The 13,046-nt window shown below is 34.5% G+C and overlaps 1 long non-coding RNA gene across 1 annotated transcript in view; it reads right to left on the bottom strand.

The window, feature by feature from the left end:
- Window positions 1-12,353, bottom strand: part of LOC130230135 (uncharacterized) — a 30,302-nt gene extending 17,949 nt beyond the window's left edge. Inside the window, exon 1 of the long non-coding RNA XR_008837923.1 lies at window positions 12,286-12,353. This is a non-coding gene — a long non-coding RNA (uncharacterized LOC130230135). The remainder of the gene's footprint in view (window positions 1-12,285) is intronic.
- Between the last annotated feature and the right edge of the window lie 693 nt (window positions 12,354-13,046).

The following is a 13,046-nucleotide window of genomic DNA, read 5'->3' as shown; positions in this document are numbered from 1 at the left end:
ATTTGACCTCTTATTGACTATGACTGCCGCTTGGTCACTCTTATGCTAATCTGATACTGGTTTATTACAAAAGTGGAGCATCCTATAATGATGGTCTGACCTCCATCAATTCCACCAGTTTCCGTTTTAACACACTTTTTTTTTTTTTGCTCTGTTATTTATTTACTTATTTTTTATTGGCAGCTAATTGATGGAATGCAAAAAGTCTACAGTTTTGGTACCAAAAAAAGTTAATTAGGATAGTAATGACGATGAAGTGCAAAACATTTCTATTAACTTAATTGTTTCTGTAGACAATCAATCGATCAATCAATAAATCAGTGTATTATATATTCATTTATTTGGATTGGTTAACATGTGTATAAAAAAAGGATCCTTAGTTCATAATAACGTATTGTAAAAGATTTTATGACAGCTTTACTAAATTATTATTATTATTATTAATCCTACCTAAACCCTCGATGACTCATGTATTGAATGTACTGTAATGATGTTTTTAATCATACATTACGTCATTTGTTCTGAACTAAAATGTTAGTATTGTACTAAAATAAACTAAGAGAAAATAAACTAAAATAAAATAAAAAAATGGCAGGAATGTTTTTTTTTCTCTCTCTCTTTATTTCTCTTACATTAGTCTCTGTGTTTGGTTCACTGTGTAGAGTGTGCACATATAATGGCTTTGTTTGGATCTGTTCAGTCAGGCGTATAAACATGCATCATCACACATATTATAATGCACACAAACAATTTTAAATGCACTCAGTGCTGAAAGAAGAAAACCAACAGTACATCTTACTTCCAGATTGTTTTAAAATACTCCATTGGGATAAATTTGAAAGATTTTTATTAAAAATCACAAAAAAATCATAAAATACACTTTTAGCTCACTTTATTTCAAGTTACAATTCTCATTATTAACAAACCATTAAATAATAAATAAATAAACTCTTAATTTACTGCTTAACAGTAGTTATTAAGGTAGTTGTTTTTAGGGATTAGGGATGTAAAATAAGATCATGCAGAATATGTACTTTATATTTATATATCCTTATAATAGACAAGTGCCACTAGTTATTAGTGAGAACTGGTACTTAAAGTAGTGTATTCACTTTTTTGTGGGTGTGTATTACAAGTCTATAGTGTGACAAAAGCCACAAAGACTTGAGCAAAAGTCTAAAAAAGGATTTGGTTAAAGTAAAACTTTCATTGTGACAAACCTTTGGTACTGTACAAACGAAGCTACAATGTTTCATTTATATTAAATTTATTTCATAATGTATTAACTACATATAACGTTTTAAAAGAACAAATGCACCCACATAGCAAAATTTCTCTGGTCCAGATCTGGCCCACACAATCAGCTTTTGCTTTCCCACATTCCGCAGTGAATGACGGCACATGATTGGACCAAGTCTGGCCTCCATTCAAGGGCCAAACATGGACCATAACTGGGCCAAGTCTCAGCCAAGTTAATAAACCCATAACTGGGCCAGAATTGTTGGTGTTACGACTGCAATGAATTTGATAAACCCATGAAGCATTTCACTTTATAGTAACACTTTTTCTTGAAGTGACCCGATTGGTAGAATTTTTTCTTTACAAGATAGGCCAAACCTACATGGCCCACATATCAACTTATAACATCTGAGCCAAATGCTACATTTGACATCTGGCCCAAGTCTTATGTGCCGCCTTAAAGATGGTGCCACTTCTGTAAAACCTGAGCCATGTTTGGCCCACAGGCTGTATGCCAGTGCTGGATGAATGCCTGCAGTGCCAGCTACATACCAAATCTGGGCCAGAATTCTTTGCTACCTGGCTATAATTCAACCAAGGCATCCGTAGTACCTCTTGAAAAGGGATAAAAGAAAAAAACGTATACATATATATTTAAAAAATTTATGAGTGAGCATAAATAAGATGACTACTTTTTTTTTTATCCGATTTTTGCACCGAAAATTATGTCTTTAAGAACTTCAAACTGCACAGACCAACTGAATGTGTGTATACACGACCAGCAAGCCAGAAAACGAAAGAGGGACAGCAACATTACACAGATATTACCTACTCCTTATCCTCTTGTCCCTTCGTCCCCTGACAGTCAGATCAGCCTAATGTTTGACAGCCCACCAGAGATCACACCGCTCCAATAACAGCGTAATTAATCCTGATGCTCCAAACACACACATCCCTGACAGTCCACTTGAGATTACACAGCTTGAATAACAGAGTAATTAATTTTGACCCACACAACACACACAAGCGCAAGCACACACACAAGCGCATACAGCCCATGCAAAACACTTGCTTGAAAGCGGCTTCAATATCATAGTAATTAATCCATCGAGCGGAGACACAGTGAGGTGATCAACTGGAATCAAGGATTGTCTTAACCTCTGACCCGAGCGTTTCAGACGCCATCGACAGCGAGAGCCGACCTTCCTCCTTCATTTCTCTCGACTGCTCTCGCGGCCTGTGACACTCTGATCAATTCCCCATCAAATCAATGCAGCGGTTTAACTCAAGTGTGGCATCTTAATTAGGGCGATAACTGCGCACTGTCAGGGTCATTGACTGCGCCTGCCGCCGACCAATGACTCTCATCGACAGGCTGCTGCTGGACCACTGAACGAGAGACAGGAGCCGAGTGATGAGAAAGAGGGACAAAGAGGTATAAAGCAGAGAGAGAGACAGAGAGAGAAAGAGAGGGGGGCGGGGGTACAAGAGAGAGGCTAAAAGGAAAGAAATTGTTGATATGTACACGTAGTATATAATGGCTGTACAAGCAGAGGTGTAATAACAGCTGTATGTTTTTTTAAAGGGATGGTTTACAGCAGGGGTCCCCAAACGTTTTAGAATGAAGGGCCAAAAACCAAATATCACTGTTAGCCTTGGGCCAAAGATAATGATACAAAACTATTTTTACTTTAAAATCTGCAAGGCCAATTTCCTTATTAATTTCATAACAATAAAAATAAATAGAAAGCATTACTTTGGATCATATTAACTAATGCAGTATAACTTTTATAACTTAACTTAATATAATAACTATTACTAATATAACTTGCAATTAAAACAATCACATTTATAACACAGTGGCGTTCAATGCTGTCAAGCAGAGTCTGCCTTTGCCTTGATTCGCTGGCCAAAGTCTCTGCATTGTCTCTCTCCATCACATGTACACTTTAAACTAAATCTGATTAAATTACACCATTTACATTAAAACGTTTAATTTCAGATAGCTTTTTTTTTAGTTTAACAATAAAACAAGTATAAGGTTACATTAAATTTGGAAATATGTAATCATTAAACCATTCTCAGATGGCATGGGCGGTCAAATCAAAGGTTACCATGGGTCAACTTTGGCCCGCGGGCCCTAGTTTGGATCTCTGGTTTACAGTATGTGAGAAATTTTGAAGAATGTAGTGGATTCAGTTACAATGAATGGGACTCAAGACTTTTAAACTTTCAAAGCATGCACTAGAGAATCAAATGTAGTCCATGCAGGGCTTAATTTGTGCCGGCACAATCAGGATCCGGAACCTCTGAAATCTGATCCTCCTCAGATGCACACCTGCCCCGCTTTTTGCAGCTTTTTCAAAGTCATTAATTTATTTTCCTTTGCCTTAGTCCCTTTATTCATCAGGGGTTGCCACAGCGGAATGAACCACCAACTTATCCAGCATATTTTATAAAGTGGATGCTCTTCCACCTGCAACCCAGTACTAAGAAACATCCATACACGCTCATTCGCATACACTACGACCAATTTAGTTTATAGCAAGTCTTTGGACTGCGGAGGAAACCGGAGCACCTGGAGGAAACCCACACGAGCACAGGGAGAACATGCAAACTCCAAACAGAAATGCCAACTGACCTAGGACTCGAACCAGCGACCTTCTTGCTGTGAGGTGACAGTTCTAACCACTTAGCTACCAATTAAATACTTTTTATTTATTTATTTATAAATTTTATTTAAAATGAGCTCAAAGAATGTTTTTTCTTGACAACTTAATTTTGTTCAATCTAATTAAATGTGTTCAGTTAACTTAAACAATTTGTGTTGGGACAACATGAATAAATTGTGTGGAACCCAGAATTTTTACAGTGTAATGAAACTTTGTGATTAAAACGTAAACATTTAAACTGTACTGTTCAAAATGTTTGGTTTTGATTTATTTATTTGCAAACTACTGTGTTTATGAACAAAGTACAGTAAAACAGCATCCCTTGTTTTTTATTTAATTATTAAATATGTATTAAATTTGGAAAGCAGAATGTTCGGCACCATTACTCCTGTCTTTAGTGTCATATGATCCTTCAAAAATATAATATTTAATTTTTTTATTTTTTGTCATTTTAAGCTACATGTTATTAAACAGTCATTTTTATATTATCACTGGATGCAATAACATTCATTCATTCATTTTCTTTTCAGCCGAGGCTCAAACCAGCGACCTTCTTGCTGTGAGGTGAACGTGCTACCCACTGTGCCACCATGCAACCTGGATGCAATTACTTTTTTTTTTTAAATTAACAAATTTTGACTACAGAACTTTGAATGATATGTCTGAGACTTGAAATATACAGTGGATGCTGATATGATATTTTCATTCACTCATTCATTCATTTTCTTTTCGGCTTAGTTACTTTACTAATCAGGGTTCGCCACAGCGGAATGAACCGCCAGCTTAACCAGCATATGTTTTACGCAGCGGATGCCCTTCCAGCTGCAACCCATCCCTGCGACACACATACACTCATTCACACACATACACTACGCACAATTTAGGATACCCAATTCACCTGTACCACATGTCTTTGGACTGTGGGGGAAACCAGAGCACCAGGAGGAAACCCACATGAACACAGGGAGAACATGCAAACTTCACACAGAAATGCCAACTGACCTAGCTGGGCTCGAATCAGCGACCTTCTTGCTGTGAGGCGACAGCGCTACCCACTGCGCCATGATCCAATTTTATGTATTTTATTTTTATATAAACCTACAGAAACGTTGGGAAAATTTGCTGCTGTAATGTCACTTAACAACACCATAACATAACATAGCTGTTCTGGAACATAGTTTGATTATACATGACAGTAATATTCATGAAACATCATGTCATTTATGGTGCATATTAACTTTAACAGCCCATGAGCTCATCATGTGGTTTGTGACATCAAATCCATAATAAAAATCCTCTTTTCTCAATGATAACGAATCGATGTAATGAATTGAATCTGAAAAACGTTACACAGGACACCAAAGCAAACAATGAACTCTCAGAAGGAAACACAGGGATCAAAGAGATACACGGCATGTGATAAAGAGGACAAAGTGAGGGATTTGTTTTTGACTATCTTTCTGTCCTCCTCGATGGATCAGGATAGGAATTCTCTCTTTCAATCAAGCAGCAATTTGCTCACTGCTGGTTTTCTGTTAGCGAGAGGGGGGGGGGGTATGAAGGATAGACTGAGAGCGAGAGTTCTCTTCTTTTTATGTGACAAATAAAGAAATCAATAAATCATTGCTGGCTTTGACAGGTGGTGGCAAGGCGGGCCATTTATCATTGAGTATTTATGAAGTTGTCGCCGGTCCCTCCGCCCTCCTCCTGGCTCTGAAATATTTAAAGATGTGCGTGTGTTTGGAGAAAGCGCTGGTCTACTGGGCTGCAGCGAGAGGAGAGCCACAGATATTCAAGCGTGTTGAACAGCCTGCGGCTCTTTTCCTCCAGGGCTCCCTAACGCACATTACACACTTCACACACGGGCCGCTGGCGTCTGAATGCCCCCTTGAGTAGCACTCGGGTCTTTAAAGGGTGTGGAAGGTATCGCTGTGATCCTTCGCTCTGGATTTGACCCCAGGGAGGAGGAGGAAAAAACCACAGAGTCAAGAGTGTCAAGCTGAATTCCTGGAGGAACGAGTGTGAATCTGGTCATCCTTCAGCTGATGCCTCGCTCTATCACGCAGAGGGGCTTCTCCAGTTACTTTTGAAGAGAATTTAATTAGAGTTGTTTTTTGATATTTTGTGATATTGGTTAGCAGCTTATTACCTGAATTTATATTAAATAATCAAACTGACCAAAAAAACATGATGCGATTCTTTGGACACTGATAATCTGACTGAAGCATAACCCTATAAAACTACAGACATTAAATAGCCTACTGTATGTTTTTGCAGATGTTGATACTATGATTCAGTAGTTTTGACAAAAAATCCCATTCATGTTTATTTATAATAGTATATTTATTTATATCCACTACTTTCTTGTCATAATTATTGATACTGTTCAAAAGCTTGTAATTATTTTTGAGTTTACTTTAAGTAAGCCGCTTGTGTTCATTAAGGCTGAATTTATTTGATTACAAATACAGTAAAACAAGTATTTCATTCATTCATTCACCTTCGGTTTAGTCCCTTTATGATTCTAAGGTCACCACAGCAGAATGAACCGCCAACTTATCCAGAATATGTTTTATGCACACTCAGCCTGCAAAAATCTCAAGTATATTGTAATATTACTAAAATGAATTAAAACATATATTTTGAGTGTTATTACTTCAGTATTTACATTTACATTTAGTCATTTAGCAGACGCTTTTATCCAAAGTGACTTACAAATGAGGACAAGGAAGCAAATCACACAACTATAAGAGCAGGGAGGTTTGAGAGGGAGTACAGTTAGTGGTATAGCCAGAGAGGCAGTTACAGATTAGGAAGGAAAGTGGAGACTAAATGAGCTCTCCATATGATCATTCTGGAGCAATTCAAGAAATAAATGTAGTATTTACAGTAATTTTTATTATCAATGATATATTTTTTCTTCTATTCTGGAAAGGATTATTCATGAATATACATTTCAATTCATTCATTCATTTTCCTTTGGCTTAAGTGCCTAATTTATCAGCGGTCACCACAGTGGACGAACTGCCAACTACTCTGGCTTATGTTTGAGATGAGAATGCCCTCTCAGCTGCAACCCAGTACTGGAAACATTAATTCATTCACTTTCATTCGGCTTAGTCTCCTTTATTAATCAGGGGGTCCATAGCAAATGCCCTTCCAGCTGCAACCCAGTACTGGGAAGCACCCAAACCCACTCATTCACACACATACACTATGGCCCAATTTAGTTTTATTCAATTCTCTTATAGCGCAATGTCTTTGGATTATTGGGGAACTGGAGCTGAATAAATCATTAAATTCTTGTTAAAAAAAAAGTGTACATCCTGAAGCCCCTATTCATACATTAAATAATACCCTGCCTCTTGCCAGGCTAACAGAGCATTCTCAAAACATCTGTAATATTGCTAAAAGCTTTAAATTAGTTCCATAAAAAATAATGTTAATACATTGTCCAAAAACTATAAATGTTCTTAGAACCTAAACTTGTTAGTTCTCAGTACTGTAATGACTATAAATGGTGCCCAAATGTTGCTTAAAAAGATAAAAATTATCCATAGCATAAATATGAAGTTTTTAATTATATAAATATGGATTTTTTTTTTATCATTGCTTCACTTTTGAAGACATTTAATAACCCTACTGGAGTCATTTGGATTACTTTAAGATAGATGGATGGCACTTTCTGGAGCTTCAAAAACCCAGGCACCATTCACTCCATCACAAAAATAATAATTATATTATTTAATAGAACTGACTGGTTTTTATTAGTTTTGAAGAATACTGAAAACTTATAGCCTAAGGGTGATTAAATTATCATTTTAATTTTTAGGTGAACTATTACTTACTAGTTATTAATATTAGTTAATGACCCCTACAATGAACAATCCATCTGAAACACTATTAATCTTAGTTAATCTCAGGATTTACAACTAAACTTAATTTACTTCTAATAAACATATGCACCATGAACTGACATGAGCATGAATATTTGTATTAAAGAACATTAACAAATACTATATTAATAATAGACATGATAAAAATATATTAATAATAGATGCTGCAATTATACATTGTTAGTTCACATACTTTACACAATGTAAACATATTAATCCTTATGTCATTTTACAATTCACTTTCAGCATCATCTCCATTGTAGTTGATAGCATTAATGCAGTGCTGCAGAAATTGACCTACTAAGCAAATATGAAACAATTCACAACATAATATTCCAGTGGGAATTAAACAGGGTTAAACGATCCACCATAAGGATGAGACTATCTTTCAGGGTTGCTCAAAATTTGTGTAAATCAATCAGTACTTAAGAGGTAAACAATGAAAAGTGAGCTCCAATAATGAATTATGAATTATTGCCATGTGATACATGATAGTGCTGTGTGTTAGGTATGCTTTGTCAAAAGCATTATAATGATGTTGGAAGGTTGGATTGGTTATTTTTCATTAAGACCTAGGAAATCATGTATTAATTATTGGTTAACAAAGATAAATTATTGATGCGAACACTCCCAAAACATTTAGCTTATTTGTAGTTAATCCTTACACTGTAAAAAATACTGGGCTACCACACAATCAATCTGTGTTGGAACAACATGAAAGTTAAATGATGACGTTTTACACAAATAAAAAAAAATAACTGATTGGATGGACTCGATTTACTTGAGCAGGATTTCCATCCAACAAATTTGTTTAATACCAACAAAAAAAAAAGCTATTTACCACAATTAAATGCAATTAAGTTGGTCCAACATGATTTTATCATCGAAAAATTAATAGATTTGTATTTTTATTGAACTTAAAATATAAGTACAGTTGAAGTCAAAATTATTAGCCCCCGTGAATTATTAGCCCCCCTGTTTATTTTTTTCCCCGAATTCAGTTTAACAGAGAGAAGATTATTTTCAACACATTTCTAAACATAATAGTTTCAATAACTCATTTCTAATAACTGATTTTTTATCTTTGCCATGATGACAGTAAATATTTTGAACAGATATTTTCAAGACACTTCTATACAGCTTAAAGTGGCATTTAAAAGCTTAACTAGGTTAATTAGGCTAATTAGGCAGGTTAGGTAATTAGGTAAGTTATTATATAATGATGGTTTGTTCTGTAGACTATCGAAAATATATATTGCTTAAAGAAGCTAATAATTTTGACCTTAAATTGGCTTTTAAAATTTTTTAAATTGTTTTTATTCTAAACTAAATAAAACAAATAAGACTTTTCTGCAGAAGAAAAAAAATATATTATCAGCATACTGTGAAAATGTCCTTGCTCTGTTAAACATAATTTGGGAAATATATATATATATATATATATATATATCTATATATATATAATATATATATATATAATATATATATATAAACTACAGTATGTCTGTTATGTGTCTACATTTCAAATTCTCTTAGTTTATTTGAAGTTTTCCTAAATGAACTAAAACAACCATTTTAAGCATATTTCAGTTACATAACTGTTACATATACAGTTGATTGAGACTGATCTCCGAACTAATTTTAGGACATTTATTGCTCACTGAGCAAAGCAACAAACTGCATTATTGCTAATGAAGCTACCAACAGCCAAAACATGGGTACTTCTGCGAGGTGGTAATCTCAAAACTCAAAGCACTACGTGAAAATCTTCTTAATCTTCAAACTAAAAGTAAAGATTAAACTCTAACAAGTCTTCTATTAACTTTAAACACCTGAAATTACTTTTATTGTCATCATTTCGCTCTCTTAATTCAACCCCAAGCAAAGTATGCTGGGAAGTACAAATCCCTTCACCAGGTAGTTGGACTAACACAATTCCTTCATGTTGTCCAACACAAAATGCTTAAGTTACTTAATGGTTTACAAATGTAAGCGCACTGAACAAAAAACAAATAAATTGGCCAAAGAAAATACAAGAATTGTGATGTTTCCGCTTATTTAAACAGGTAGTTTGAACAAGCAGCAGTAATCATTTTTGAGTGCATATTTAAGTGAACATAATACAAGTAAGTTTATGCACAAAACATCAAGTATTGTTGTTTCAACAACATAGGTTTTGAGCTTAAAGATCTTTATCCGTTTTCATGTCTTTACATTATAACTACTTTTTAAGATTTGGTTGACTATTTTCTGTAGCTAACTTCATAAAATGCACATTAAAAAATGTATGTAAACTATGACGGAAAGACATCTATGAATAATTAAATTCATCAATGATTATTAAAAAAGTATAGATATCGAATGGCCTGATAAAATAATTGGGGATTTGTTAAAATATATTAATATTAAAGCTATATTAAAAATTATGGATTATTTCTGCACTTCAGATGCATGCTGCTGTTAATCACTTATCCACTGTACAAGTTTGTGCTTTGTTTTTGTAATTAAGCCTATATTAAAAATATTCTAAATCTGCTCATAAGACAAATTCGCTCTTTTGAATGGAAACATAGTTTATTCACATTTATGTATTTGACTTTACACTGTAAAAAAATCCTGGTTGCCTTAAATTTTTCAGCTGAATCAAATTATCCTTATGAGTCTATTGAATTTATACATTAAACTGACTTAAAACAGCTTGCGTAACTTTTGAAATTAAATTAGAACATAATTAACTTAGTTCAATAAGTTATAATGACCTAAAACCATGTGCTGTCATGACTAATTAAGCATATAATTTTATAACTATAATATTAATTTTAGCACATATTTAATATCTTTCAAAGAAATATTCAACATTAAGATTTGTTCTCATACAGTAGCCTCTATCTCAAATATTCAACACACAACTGCAATGTTCAGTAGCATGTGAGAACCGGAGGGCATTTACGTATAAACCTCAGATGTTGTTTAAAGGTGAAACAGAGTAAAAGAGGACATAAAAACAGCGCAGCAATGAGATACAAATCTCCCCTCTTTCAACAATCTGTGAGCATATGGGAAATGTTAGCCCAGGGCCTCTAAAAAGGCCCTTAAAAGAGCAGACGTGGGTGCTGCGGGGCCACAGGAATGAGCAAGGTGGAGGTGTGGTGATAAAAGATTTCAGAAGATGCCATGAAAAACAAAGACATAAGAGATGCAAGAAAACAAACTAGGTAAGAGGATGCAACGGGAAGAGTGAGAGCTGGGGGCAATGCTGAGATTTAAACCCATTCTGTCTGAGGCTCCATCGGATAATGAGCTGACTAAGCAGAGAGAGGGAGAAAGAGAGAGAGCGCACTTGCTGTTGCCGATACAAGAGTAAATGTACATTCGCTTGCATTAACAATCAGTTTTTGGGGGCTCTCTCTAAATATCTTCACGTTTTTTTCATACAGCACAGGGATCAACTGCACCTCTAATTTCGTTTTCCTCAAGTTGCTCGTATCAATTTCCTAGTCCCGTGTTTCCTTCTCACAGCACTGTTGGCCCCATGACCCCTTTTATATCCAGGCCCTTATCTCGCCACTTCCATCCTGCCCCAGCTGCCAGCCCCCTTGACTCTTTAAATCCTGTGCACTCTCTCTCACTTTCTCTGTATGTTCATAAATCATTTGGAAAACTGTAAAATGCCAAATTCCATGAATTGAAACCTATCAATCAGTTTTACTGGGGGAAAAAACATGGTCTGAAATGAAGCATGGCTCAGGGAAAATACAACAGAAAGTGATTAAAGATATTACAATATTTCATTCTTATCATATTTTTAAAAAGTTTTCATGTTTTATTGCATTCTGTTTATATTTATATGGACAGGGGTGTTTATAAATGCCCCCGTAAAATAATAATAGTGATAATAGCACACAGCATAAATAACACTCCATCGTCATTCAGTGTAAAAGATATATCTAACCAATTTTAAAACATATTTAATATCCATAATAAAATATATAAAATATGCAATGACTGTTTTATTTATGTATTTAACAACTATTGGTAACAAATGACAATGAATCAAAATGACAACTTGTATTTTAGACCTGCAATGTCTTGTATAGTCTTTTAATGTGTCACCAAATGATTCTAAACATCAATTTTGGTGGCATATAAACTGGAGTTACCTTGAATGACATTAGCCTATGAGTGTGTGAGTGTATGTCGTGTGTCTGTTTGCATGGGAGTCATTATTATCATTAATATAATCATTATTATAATAATAATAATAATAATAATAATAATAATAATAATAAAAATATATTATTATCATCATCATCATTGAGCTTTTATTGCTAATGCTTGAAACCTAATTTTGTTTATTATGCCAATGCTCGGGTTATACATTTTCAGTTATAGAGTTTCATAAAAATTCGATAGATAAAAAGGTTTGTGTATGTTTAAATGCAGTATACTGTTGCACAGCTAAGCTGCTGCTGTATTACCTGTCAGTTCATCATCGTGTCCTTTTTTTCAGCTAAAATATGAAGCTGATGGAAGCCTGGCTGTTTCAAGAATGAGGATCTCGCCAGGACCTGTCCCGTTTCATCTCGACTATCTGTATTATCACCAGCATCAGTGGCGGCTGTCAGCGCGTGCGTCCTTGGCGAGGAGCCAGAGCGCCTGGGACAGAAGAACAAAAAGTCAACTGATACATGACGTAAGCGAAGGGTTATTTAAATAAACATGAAAAAACCACGTCTAACACCTTTAGATTGATGCTTATTGTCTTATATGACTTGGCTGTTTGTGCTGCATAAAAATAGAAAGTAAACTTTGTGAGAGAATAAAAATCTACATTAATATTTGATATACTTCAGTTTTTGAAAAATGTTTTCAGAAAGTTTCTATCACGTATTTCTTTTCGTTTATTATTCTTGATGACAGTGGTTTCAGCTTTAATATTACAAATCATCATTGATTACAAATCATTGATCATTAATTGAAAACTAAAAATACCTAATTTAGTTGTGTTATGAAAAAAATGTATATCTGTTAGTTAAAAATAATATCTTTCGCCTTGTATTTGGGAAATTCTTTCCTATCGTGTTTTTGAGTTGTCCTGTTTAGCTGTTGGTTTTGTTTGGGAACAGCTCCCTCATCTGGACAAATTATGGTACACTGAGACACACGGTTTTATAAATACCTGCTACAAAATTTTATCTAATAATTGGTTAGTATTAATAAAATAGTAAACTGATTTTTT

This window comes from Danio aesculapii, chromosome 6, assembly GCF_903798145.1.
Source record: "Danio aesculapii chromosome 6, fDanAes4.1, whole genome shotgun sequence".
Classification (NCBI taxonomy): Eukaryota; Metazoa; Chordata; class Actinopteri; order Cypriniformes; family Danionidae; genus Danio; species Danio aesculapii.
The sequence above is the reverse complement of the archived record's forward strand: the minus strand, read 5'-3'. Positions and strand labels throughout refer to the sequence as shown.